Source organism: Papilio xuthus, unplaced genomic scaffold (assembly GCF_000836235.2).
Source record: "Papilio xuthus unplaced genomic scaffold, Pxut_1.1 DF825928.1, whole genome shotgun sequence".
In the NCBI taxonomy this organism is placed as follows: Eukaryota; Metazoa; Arthropoda; class Insecta; order Lepidoptera; family Papilionidae; genus Papilio; species Papilio xuthus.
In genome coordinates this window covers 4,458,537-4,470,860 of record NW_013532721.1, presented here as the reverse complement: position 1 = coordinate 4,470,860, position 12,324 = coordinate 4,458,537, and the positions used below count along the sequence as shown (strand labels likewise).

Genomic DNA, 12,324 nt, shown 5'->3' with positions numbered 1-12,324 from the left:
AAATAAAATGAAAATTCCCCTCTGGGTATTAGAAAAATATTGGCTGATGACTGGGCATTTTTTAAAAACCTAAATTTTTTGCACCTTCTGGGGCAATTTTAATTTTCTTTTAAATCTTTGTTAGTTGTATTGTTTTTTTTTATTTCATATTGATAAAGCGTTATTGACGATAACATAATAGCTTTTTTTTTTAAATGTAGCAATATTAGTAGATCATTGGTTACAAAATTGCCACAAAAGGTGTAAAATTTTTAAGTTTTTAAAAAATGCCCTATATTTTTTTTAGTACCCAGAGGGGAATTTTTATTTTATATTTCTGGTGACCCTTGTGACCACCCCTACCATCCCCCTTCCTATGTACGGAACCTTTTGGGACACCCTGTATACATATCAACATCATAATTCCATTGGACACTATTCACGACTACATCTCGTTGGTTTCTCTATTAATTTACATTTTTTTATGTAATTAAAAAGGCAAAGGTGCACTGGCCAGTATGCCACGTCTTTGGCAGAATGTATCATTCAATAAGCTATATCTGTGAACATTTAAATATAGAACAAGACTAATGTCAATTGACTGTGCCTGTGCCTTTGCCAACAGTATTTTTAAATAACTGATTGGCTATGTACTAACATGCTAGGAAACAACCTATACAGAATTGAAAAATTCCTTCACAAAAATCACTTTCAACTTTTTCTATTGGCCTGGCTCGCCCATTGAAATACCATGACCAAACAGAAGACAGGCATGAAGTGAAAGCAATTCCGCGTTACGTCTGGTGGGTGTGCGCCCCGGGGGCCTTATTTAGTCCTATTTTCCTTTCCACCCTTTTTCTAATGAGGAAACGATGGGAAGTGAAAGTAAACTTTCCGGATGAAAGGATGCATGGAAAGGGAAAATACTTAATATATTACTTAATAACTCCACTATTTCAGCGATTTCAGGTGATCGCTCGCTCGTTTGCCACCTTATGATATAAACAAAAAAATATTACGAGACTTTATCAGCGCGGACAATGTGGCGGACAACTATTAGTTCTTAATAAGTGTATTCTTCAATAGTATTCTTTAGTGGCACAATACTCGTTTATCGCGAGGTACGATAATATTAATTTGGTCGGAACAATTACTGCGGTTGGCCTCAACATTGTCAACACGTCTGCATCCCGGACGCTGTCGTAGAAACGTGAATGTTATTTTCATTCCATGACCAGTTTTAAAAAGAGATATTTAAAAATGGATATATTTTTTATGTCATTTACCGTTAACACTTTCAATGCGAACGTGGCAAAAGAGCAAGCGGCCACCTGGATTCATCAAAATAGCCAAGCAATCGCTACCCTACACACCCGCAATTGCAGATGCGTTGCCTACCTTTAATCGACGGAGTAGGAGATACACAGAAAGCTAATGATCCTCCTTCCTATGCGTTTCCTTCTCCGTATACATCCCCAACCCATCCTTTCCTTATAATAAAAAAGCTGGAACGGAAAGAAGATTAAAAAAGATTACATTTAGGTCTCAGACCTTACTTCATATACATAAGTAAAATTCGAAGAGACATGGAATGTGTTAATACACTTCTCGTACTTTTACGAAATGGAGACGGACTCTAATACTTGGAAATGGAAGTCGAATTCTGCGGAACTGATGACAATAAGTCAGCATTACCTAGAAGTGCTTTTGTAAACGTGACGCTGTAAAAAATACGAAGCCATTCATGGAATACATGTAATAAGTAACAATAGAGGTAAATATAAACTCTATTAAATATTATACATATATCGTAAATATATATGTACATATTATTATATAGATTATAATAAAGCCCTTCAATTTCGACATACGTACAACAGCAAATATAATTCATTACATTGTATTGCGTTTTACCTTGAATATTCAAAATAGAATTGTTATACAATATTGTCATATTACGGATACATTATGCTGAAACTATCTAGGAATTCAAACTATTTAGATTAATATAGAAACTTCAGACAACCTATATTTATATAGAATCTTATGTGTTAGCTTCATATACATAGTATTTACTGTATATATCACTCGTTATCGCTCGACTTCGTTCGAGCAGAATTTAAAAAAAATTCATAATTAGCCTACGTGTTCTTCCAGACTATGTTTACCTACGCCAGATTCTTCAACGAGATTCATGCAGCTATTCTTGCGATAACTCCTAAAATCCATCCATCCAAACATTCGCATGTATAACAGAGGTATTAGTAAGATTTAAAACACAAGAAATATATTACATTTGTATTCCGTCCCCTCTTATTTTTTTCTTATTACCTCCTCTCTGAACACTTGTATGTATGAAATATCCTTTATTTATTAAGCTATTGAATGAAAAAGGTAAGTTAATCTTTTTTAGAAATCACGTGAGTTAATCGTGTAACAGGAATGCGTTCGGTAACACGGCAATGCTTTTACCATCGCTCATATGAGCCCGGTCTATGAAAAATAACCACTCGCCTTGTCAATGTCACATCAACCGAAGTGACCGGAGACGTGCTATACAACCTTCATAAATTATTCACAAATGTATACGTGGTGTAAATATTTTTCGGCTTATATCAAAGGTATTTCTTTTTTTCATATATCCAAAAACATCGCGACTGTACTCGTATTAATGTTGGTTCGTACTGCGATTGATAATTATTAAATTGATAATTTAATTTGAAAGTATTTACGTCACTAACATATTAGAATTTGCTTTAAACTGATACTGTTAATTAATTTTACATTTTTTACCAAAGAAAATCAAGTCAAGCAAAAAACCACAAAATATCCAAAGTTCGCGTACGCAACCAGTTCGTCAATATCGTTGTGACAAAAGCCGCTGCTTTTTCCAAGATGGCGGAGCAAATCAATAAAGTTGACATTTAGTCGCTATGTCTGAATTAACCGAAAAGATGATTTGGGTCCATGATTCAACGTTGTGTACGGAGCGTGCGCAACGCTTGTCTCGCGACGCAAACATATTAGTTTGGACGATTTACATTGCCTAGTGTACGAAGAGCCTTAGTGCTATAATTTAGTGCGTATGTATGTTGCTATGACAAGTTTTCAATCTTATTACATTGTATGCATCAAGTGACTTCGCCAACATGGGTAGGAAATAAACGTCCTTGACTGTAGATACGGAATTTAAACACGTTTTTTAAAGCGCGTGATCTGTGTGCGAGTGGCACTATCCATCAATGTTCAGTTGGTATTCGGAATTACCGAGTGGAATTTAAGGCTGCGACTTCAGCCGACTGCATGATTGAAAGGGTAGTTTCATCCCTGTCTACTCCAGTACACATGTATCTACACAAATATCAGTAGTTTGTGTAGTTTGTTATTTAATACTAGCAGTTTCCCACGATTTTGTCCGCGCAGGATTAAAAAAATTAGTAATAAATATAGTCTATGTAGCCCATACTATGTCTATGTAGCTTCCAAACAATTAAATAATTTTTTAAATCAGTATAGCGGTTTCAGAGCCTATTCAATGCATCCAAACAAACAGTCAAATCTTTCCTATTTTTATATCAGTATAGACTAGCCGAGATCGTCCATAGTTTTTTTCTCTTTTTTTTTAATATCTTCCATAATCCATCTCTCATGAACCCAGAACCCTCAAGCAAGATTTGAAACATTCGTTCTTATTTATTAGTAGTAAGATAATTCGCTACCTTTGTTGTGGTTAATAGACAAATAAAATAACCATAGTTATTTGCTGATAGTAAAAAATAATCATGTACTACTTAGAAAAATAATACAAAAATTGTATCAGCAGCTTGTCTGATTGCTATGAAGTCATCATCATCATAGAGCCTACCTTAAGTTAAGGGTGATTAGGCCATAGTCAACCACGCTGGCCAAGTGCGGGATGGTTGACTTCACAAATATCTTTGAATTTCTTCCCAGATATGTGCAGGTTGCATCACGACGTTTTCCTTCATCGGAAGATCGTCGGATAAGTGTACATATGTAAATCAGAAATCGAAAAACACATTGTTACACAGTGGTACATGGCGAGATTCGAACCCACGACCTGCAGATTGCAAGTCAAGTGCTTGACACCTGAGCCACCGACGTCATCATGCTATGAAGTAATAAAATTAAATGATGACAAAACAATTTTGATATAAAATTTATTTTCACCGCATAAAGTTTGTCACATTCGTTATTACAGGTTGTTTTTTTAGAGTTGTTTGTCAAACAAATTGCACATTTATCGCGACTCGAATAAATATTACTGCCCTAGCTTGATTTACCTTTAAATAATATGAATGTTTGTTTAAATTTTCATTTTATAAAAATATTTATTTACTGTACTGACCAAAAATGATTACTGGTTGCAGCAAAATAAATAACATATTCTACCATTCTGTGTGAAGAGATATTTATTCATTTTTATTTTTAATTACTTGTAAATCATACTTTTTACAAATGTTATAAATGCGAATATTGTTTGTTAGAAGGTATGACCAGAACGGCTCAACGGATGTCGACTAAATTTGACACATATAGAGTTATACTCTGGAAGAACCTGTAGGCTACTTATTATGTTACTTTTTATTCAGCGCGGACGAAGTCGTAGACAAAAGCTAGTATTCTGTACTTCAACTAGTCTGCCTACAACCTTAATAGATAATAAGTGTCACGTGGTACTTCGTGATACATGCCCAAAGTGAGATTGAAAATTACGTTTCGAAGATTAAGGTTTGCCTTAATTCTGATATGTTAGACCATAGATCAACAAACACTAATAGAATGTAGCAGTGGCCCCGAAACGTCATTATTTAGTTCAATTTGCAGAATTAGCTTGATAAATGTGTTTGAATTACCGTTTACGTAGACGTGCGCGCGCCGTAGAGCGGTCTCGTAGCGGAGCCAGTACGTGTTTGAGTCTCGCGCGCGTAGCACGTCTAAGGTGCTACATCTTACGAACGATTGGTCGAATTCCGTCGACAGTTTTAGTGAACCGTTCAATGATAAAGTGCTGTGTTGTGATATAGTGGTTCGCTAAAGGTAAGAATGGATAGAGATTATGACAATTTATTTGATTAATTTTAATTGAGGTTTTTGGTTTTTTTTTGAGTCGTCTTTTAAGTTTTATCATGTTCGTAAGTTTTCTAATATTTAATGTGCGATTATATGCGATTTAAATAAATATATGAATGCTTATTATTTCAAAAATATTTTACTCGTGCTACGTATATTTTCTCGGTATACATCTCCGTAGTTTCATCAGAATTTTTTTTTGGAGATTAGAAATTTGAGTTCAGAAGATTTATTTCCCAGGATATAAACATAGATATATTATTTATTTATAAGATAAACTAATCTTATTAATGAACGTATTATTATAAGTTAATGGATTTAACGTTCTTGTATTTATCTATAACGACCGTTTGAAATGCTAAAGGTCTTTTGATAAGTTAATTAACTCTCAAAGTAGACAATTAAAATGTTTATCACGATTTCTGAGTAGGGACGTTTAGATTTACATTAAATAATACCTAGAAATCCCACTATCAATGAAAGAAAATGTAAGTCGCTCTTTCTCTTTGAATAATGCATTGCTGTCGAACGGAATTCTTGCGGTGGAAGATTTTTTTTTCTTTATTTTATTGCCTTTTAAGTTTTGAACCATTGTTATCCGTTCGTAGTCTTTAGTGTAAATAAGCTTTTAGATTTAAAACACAATTATGTTAATGGTAAATATGTCACGTAATTATTTATGTACTATGTATAACTTATATACGCTTTATGTATGTCACAATTATTAATTTATTGCAGATAACTATTGTAAGTAATTTTGATATTGATTAAGTTTTATTATTGTAACTAATTGTTAATATATTATGTGATTTATTTATAGTACCTGGATGACCGGCCTTTGCTTGGTATTTTATTTTAATTATGTTTTTTGGAAATTATATTTAAGTATGAATTACTAATAAAATGATGAAATATGAATAATATTTTTCGATCTTACCGGTAGAAAAAGTTAAGTTTATGTTTATGTTGATTATCGATAAAACACGAAAAAAATGACATTTTCTAAAAATGATTCCTAGCTAGAACGATTTATCGCCCTCGAAACCACCTATATACTAAATTTTATGAAAATCGTTGGAGACGATTCCGAGATTCCAATTATATATATAAGAATTGCTCATTTAAAGATATAAGATATATTTCCGTGAATTGGGTATTACCCACCTTATAAAAAAGAAGGTTCTTAATTTGACTGTATATTGTTTCTTTGATAAAGCTTATATAATTTTGACTTACTTTGTAATTTAAAAATACGTCTATCTTTTAAATATGATACCAAAGTTACAAAGTTAGCAAAATTTGGAAGGGAAATAAAGCATTTGAATGATATAATCTTATTACTTTAACTCACATAAACAACAAAGTAGAAATCGCATAAAATTGGATTGAAGAACTATAAAACGAACACCACTAAAATAATTTAAAATTTGGTATTGTGCCAAGCTGATACTTACAGCGCGGCGTACACATGTTTCGGTTATGACGCGCTTGCAAATAAACGCTGCCCAGTTAAATCACAAACACATAAAGCGAGCAACTTTAATAAATTGCACACGAATATTGAAGTAAACTTGCCCACGCGTTATGTACTCAACATAATAAAACAAAAAGTGACGCAATGTAACATTACATAATATAATGTAACGTAGAGCAAAACGTAACATAAAAATTATGTCAAGATTTAACTGCTATGTGATATATTTTCATCACTATTGAGGTATTACTACGAATTGCGATACGCGCCTTCTTAACATCATCGACAAATTTGTGTGAGATTAGTTGGTATACTTCACGCCTGGTTACACACAGTTAATATAAATTCTGCTGATGGCGTCTCGAAAACATTCTTTGAAATATTCGTAGTAAGCCCTCAGATGACACATTTTGTCTTCTTCTTCTTCTTCTCAGCCATGAGACGCCCACTGCTGGGCATAGGCATTTTGTCTTATCAAGTTTTAATATCAAAATATTAATGAAGTTAAAAATGATAATCGAATTTAAATTGTAAATTATCTTTCTTGCCGTGATAATGTTTAGCAGTGAGTTTCTGAGGCCAAAGTCCCCGTCTAGAGCAGACTGTTGTATCTTTCAAAGATTGATTGGGATGACGATATGTTATACAGAGATTTTATCTCAGAAACCCGCGATAATTTTAGATATTAAGTACAAAAGCTAACACAATAATTTTGACTTTAATTAAATCTTTTATATTCTATTATAATAAGGATCTTCAAACTTTGGAAATATTTACAATACTTCAATTAAAGGAAATTGAATAACACCCACTCAATTGTTTGCTTTTAATAAAAATAATTTATCCATTGAATCTATCAATATAGTCTTTTATCGTAAGATTTACTGCTGGAACACCGTTATTGAAAAATATTTTTCTCTCTCATTTCTTAAAGAGAATGAAAGAGATGACAAGATGTTTTTAAACTAATGTCACAACAGTGGAAACCTGTCTTACTAATATAAATGCGAATGTTTGAATAGATGGATGTTTGTTTAAAAGTATTCAGAACGGCTGGACGAATCTAGATGGAATTTGGTATAAATATAGAACATAGTCTAAAAGAACACATAGGTTAATAATTATCTTTATTTGTTAATTCAGACATAGTCGCTGGCGATCGCTTGTTTGGCACAGATGTAGAACATAGTATGGAAGAACACACGCTACTAAGTTTTTTTCCACTCCGCACAGACGGATTCGTGGGCGAGTATAACAATAAAATAAAATTCTTCGCTATTTCCTGGTTATAACGAGCTCACTGTGTCGTCGACTGTCGGAGCTGTCAGCCGTCAATTGCTATCATCTGTAGCGTATTATTCCACAATTGCTTTCCGAGGTGACGAGAATAATGTTCACTAAATATTCAGAGTATTTTCTTCCTCCTATTGATTTGATAAAAATATAGTAATTGTTTAATGGGAGGTTTATAATAATAATTTAAATAAGATTACTGATTTTGTTATATATAAGTTATGTACATATACAGACTTGAAGTTTTTTAAAGACAAGCACGTTGTAGCTAACAATATGCATTCAAATTTGTTTTCCATCATAGATGTCATCATCTTTATCAGCTCACTATGCGTCCCCACCGAGGGGCTCGGAGTCTACCCTAAGTTAAGGGTGATTAGGCTATAGTCAACCACGCTGGCCAAGTACGGGTTGGTTGACTTCATACATATCTTTGAATTTCTTCTCAGATATGTGTAGGTTGCATCATGATGTTTTCCTTCACCCTAAGAACGTCGGATAAATGTACATATGTAAATCGGAAATCGAAACAACACATTGGTACAAGGCGGGATTCGAACGCAGGACCTGCAGATTGCAAGTCAAGTGCTTGACCCCTGAGCCACCGACGCTCCCATTGATGTACCTAGTCATTATTTTTAATATGTTTTTTGGTTCGTAAATTAGACTATACAAATATGAATAATTGAATTTTTTAAATTAAGCTTTTTTTATGTAAAATATTTCATACAAGATTAGTGATATTTTCGATCGAGGAGATCGCAACCAGCGTCCCAGATGATTAATCAAACCTCCTGTCACTTGCCTCAAGTGGGCAATAAATGTCCACTGATGAATTTACCATATCGATACTAAACAATTTGCATTCTTCCTTTCATGTCATTAGCCGTATAAGATGAATCTATTAAGCCTCGTATTCATTTTTAACGGACGGATTTATAACGTTTAGTTTAATGAAATACTCAAGATTAGGTATTAAGGGTACCCAAAACCGACTTGTATGTATACGTACGCCCAAATGGAGGTCTGTGGTTTCTGCCTACCCCTCTAAATTACGGACGTGAGTTATGTTGTCGTTGGTATATTTTTCTAGCAACTTTCGAGGATAATGATGCGCACAATCTTATTTTAAAACGCTATATATTTACGCTATTCAGAAAAAAAATTCACGTTAATCGAATCATAGTTAAAATACATAAATCGATTGCTCGTAAAATATCTTAAAATATCACCGCACAATAAATAGCACCGCAAAAAAAAAGCTTTGCCACTTCGAAAACTTTAAAATTATTTTAAACTTGTTGATAAAAAGTTCTCCATTGGCTCCTGATGTTCCGGGAAGTTTTGTTAATTTTTTTTTATCAACTTATTCGAGACATTTACAGCATAAGTTTGAAAAATTCATGGCATCTGGAATGAAATTAATTTTGTTGTCTTGATATCATTTTTATAGTCGGTTATTTATCTTGTTAAAGTGACCTTGGAATGGGGTTGAGTATTTTCATTTAAGTGAACGCAAATTTACTCGACGTTGTCGTTTGCACTTATCTTACTAATATTATAAATTCGAATGTTTAGATGTATGGATGGATGTTAGAAGGCACCTGCAAAAGGGTTCAATGATTCTCGATAAAATTTGTTACAGGTGTAGAACATAGTCTACAAATTATGTTTTTATTCGCGATGAGAGTTGCGGATGACACAAAGTAATATATATATATATATATATATATGTATTTTATATATATGTTTACTTTATGTGCTCTGATTTTATATTAATATTTTGCCAACCTTATTCCTCAGTATGAAATAATTGCACGAGATTTCGTATACTTAAACCGCAACCGACAAAAAATAAAATGAAACCGTTAGACATCTTTTGCGGGGCACCAGAGAATTCCAAAAGAGCTCATTTGGCTAATTGAAACGTAGAATTCTGGTAGCATTCCTGTCGTTATGTTATTTTTAGGCAGAAATGTCAGTCAGCTTATGTCCTTGTCGTCGTAGTGGTGGGATACTTGACTTAGTTTTCTTGTAACGAGCTACGGAGATTGTCGTTTTAAAAATGAATGCAAGCGACCGGTGACTATGCTAAGCTGTTGATAGAGGAATTACTATTTATATAAGGTTACTGTATGGATGGAACAATTTTGTTTTTAATAGAGTTTTAATTATGATTAATCCAAATTTGGTAAAATTCAATCTCTAAATATTACATCATGTTTTTTGACTGCTATTGTTAATATCAAAGTTTTTTTCAAAAATTTCGAATAACTTAATATAACTTATACATACGAAAGGGTACGAATTTTCTTCTCCTTTGATGTTACATGATATTTAACATTTATAGCAGTCAAAAAGCATAGACACAGGATCATTTGTCGCCAGTATCGGCGGCACAAAGACTGCCTCGCTTCTTTTGTGCGCCGCCGCTTTGTTGGTCGTACGGGACGCTTTATCGCTACAATTGTGAAGGAAACATCTCGCAGCGACGTTATTCTGCCAGTAAATAGGGTTAACGTTAATATATTTCAAGTTAACACGGTGTTAAGTAAGAAAACTTAACTTAGTGGAATGTATGTCTCAAGTCAAACCTTACTTTGACTCGATACGTTCGACTTTGTAATTGGCAATTTTTACTTATGTATAAGTTTTTTTTTAATATACAATTGTATATGACATTTTCGAGTAAGTGATTTCTTAATTAAATAAAAAAAATGTAATACGTAAATCAAGGCAAAATTCGTTACACGACAAAGAAGAAAGATATAACATGGATAAGGTAAAAAGAGATAGTTGTAGTGCATCGTTGCGTTTTTGTTTAATTATCCTTTTTTGAAAGTTGTATTATATGTTCTCTGTAAGAAACTTTGGAATTTTATTAAGTTATTTTTCATAAAAATGATTTTTTTACTCGATATCCCATTCCTTTTCGTTTTCAAAGAAGTTTATATACACTCGAAACTTTTAACAAGCTAAAAGCTGTATAGCGCATTCAAATGTAAGAGGCTTGTTTGTTAAATATCAATACATCGCCGTGCGCAACACAATACACAATTTTGCACTCAACTTGAATATTTCAGTAAAGTATGAGGAGAAACGCATTCAAGCGGATTGCAACATATTTTGACAACGCCAATGTTCGAAATAAAATGTTTAAGATTTTCTTATATTGTCTCCAATTTATTTTCTGTGTAGTACTCTATACCATTTATAAAGTATCTTAATATCATCAAACTTTTATTTATATCTTTAATTTTCTTAATATATCAAACTATATGTAATTCAACGTATCAAGAATTTATAGAACGCACAATACTAAATTTAATTTCATAATACGAAGAACGAAGAAAAAGTTTCCCTTTATTAAACCAAAACAAAACCCGTCTTAATGGAAAACAAATAAAGCGTAGACAAATGAATTATGGAAGCAGGTGCAAAGGTGGTTGAAGGGAAGGTAGAAAAAGCGAGTAGAGAATTCGCTTTATCCTCGCACATCCAATGCACCTAGAGTGACACTAGCTTATTCCGATTTAACAGACAATGGGTCAGAGCACACAATAGAAGTTCGAGTGAACAAAACCGTAGTTGGCGTCTCGCCGGCCTTTGTGCGCACTTTATGAATTGTCTCGGAAACTCTTGCCGGGACAAATGAAACTTTAAACTGTATCCAGATTAACAGGACCCCATTGTCTGCTGTTAGTTATTGGATGCTTGTTGCTTTTTATTGCGCTTCACCGCCAACGAATTGCTTTTGATTAGACGGATGTTACGATCTGATAGTTAACAGATTGATGTTTAATATTGAATTTAGAATTGTTTTTCACAATATATAATTGCGGTTTTGGTATAATATATTTGTTTTGTTTATGTTAAAGTCAAAAAAAAAAAAATTCACAGACTTGTATTTTGCAACGTGTGATGATAAAAGTATGACATTTGAGTTATGACAGTTGTTTCATCATAACTTTAACTTTTAATAGCTATTCAATATGAATTAAAATGCATAGCAGTTTCACATCTCTTTGTGTCCTGTGACAATTTTTCATTAAACAATATAAAATGAGTTTTATTACTATGCTAATAGAATTGATCTTGGCGTGGCGTGTAACAAGCGATGCGGCAACTTTAATGCAAAAAAGAACCTGCTAATTAGATCCACGGAGGTTGATACATTAATTTCGTTGTTTAAAAAGCTTTATAAAGGTAGTGTGTTGCGTTGTTTTTTCCGTTTCACTAATGAAACCTCTTGAGAGAGCGACGTTGACAACGCTTTAGATTTATCCACATTAAAAGCTTTTTTCACTTTTCCGAATTTCACAGTACGTCAAAGAGTTTAATTAATACTGAATTTTCAAAGGTTCTATGTACTCTTGCCTTTAACGTTTTATTTATTCAACGTTGACTTTTACCGAATTATATTAATCTGGATTAACTTTGACAAATTTTACTTTATTGTATTAATTTAATGTTAAATTTATTGT

General features: G+C 33.0%; 1 protein-coding gene across 1 annotated transcript in view; it reads left to right on the top strand.

Moving 5' to 3' along the window:
- The first annotated feature begins 4,914 nt into the window (after positions 1-4,914).
- LOC106125193 (uncharacterized) overlaps positions 4,915-12,324 on the top strand; it is a 152,318-nt gene continuing 144,908 nt past the window's right edge. The window contains exon 1 of the mRNA XM_013322299.1: positions 4,915-5,040. The gene's annotated coding sequence lies outside the window, so the exon portion shown is untranslated. The remainder of the gene's footprint in view (positions 5,041-12,324) is intronic.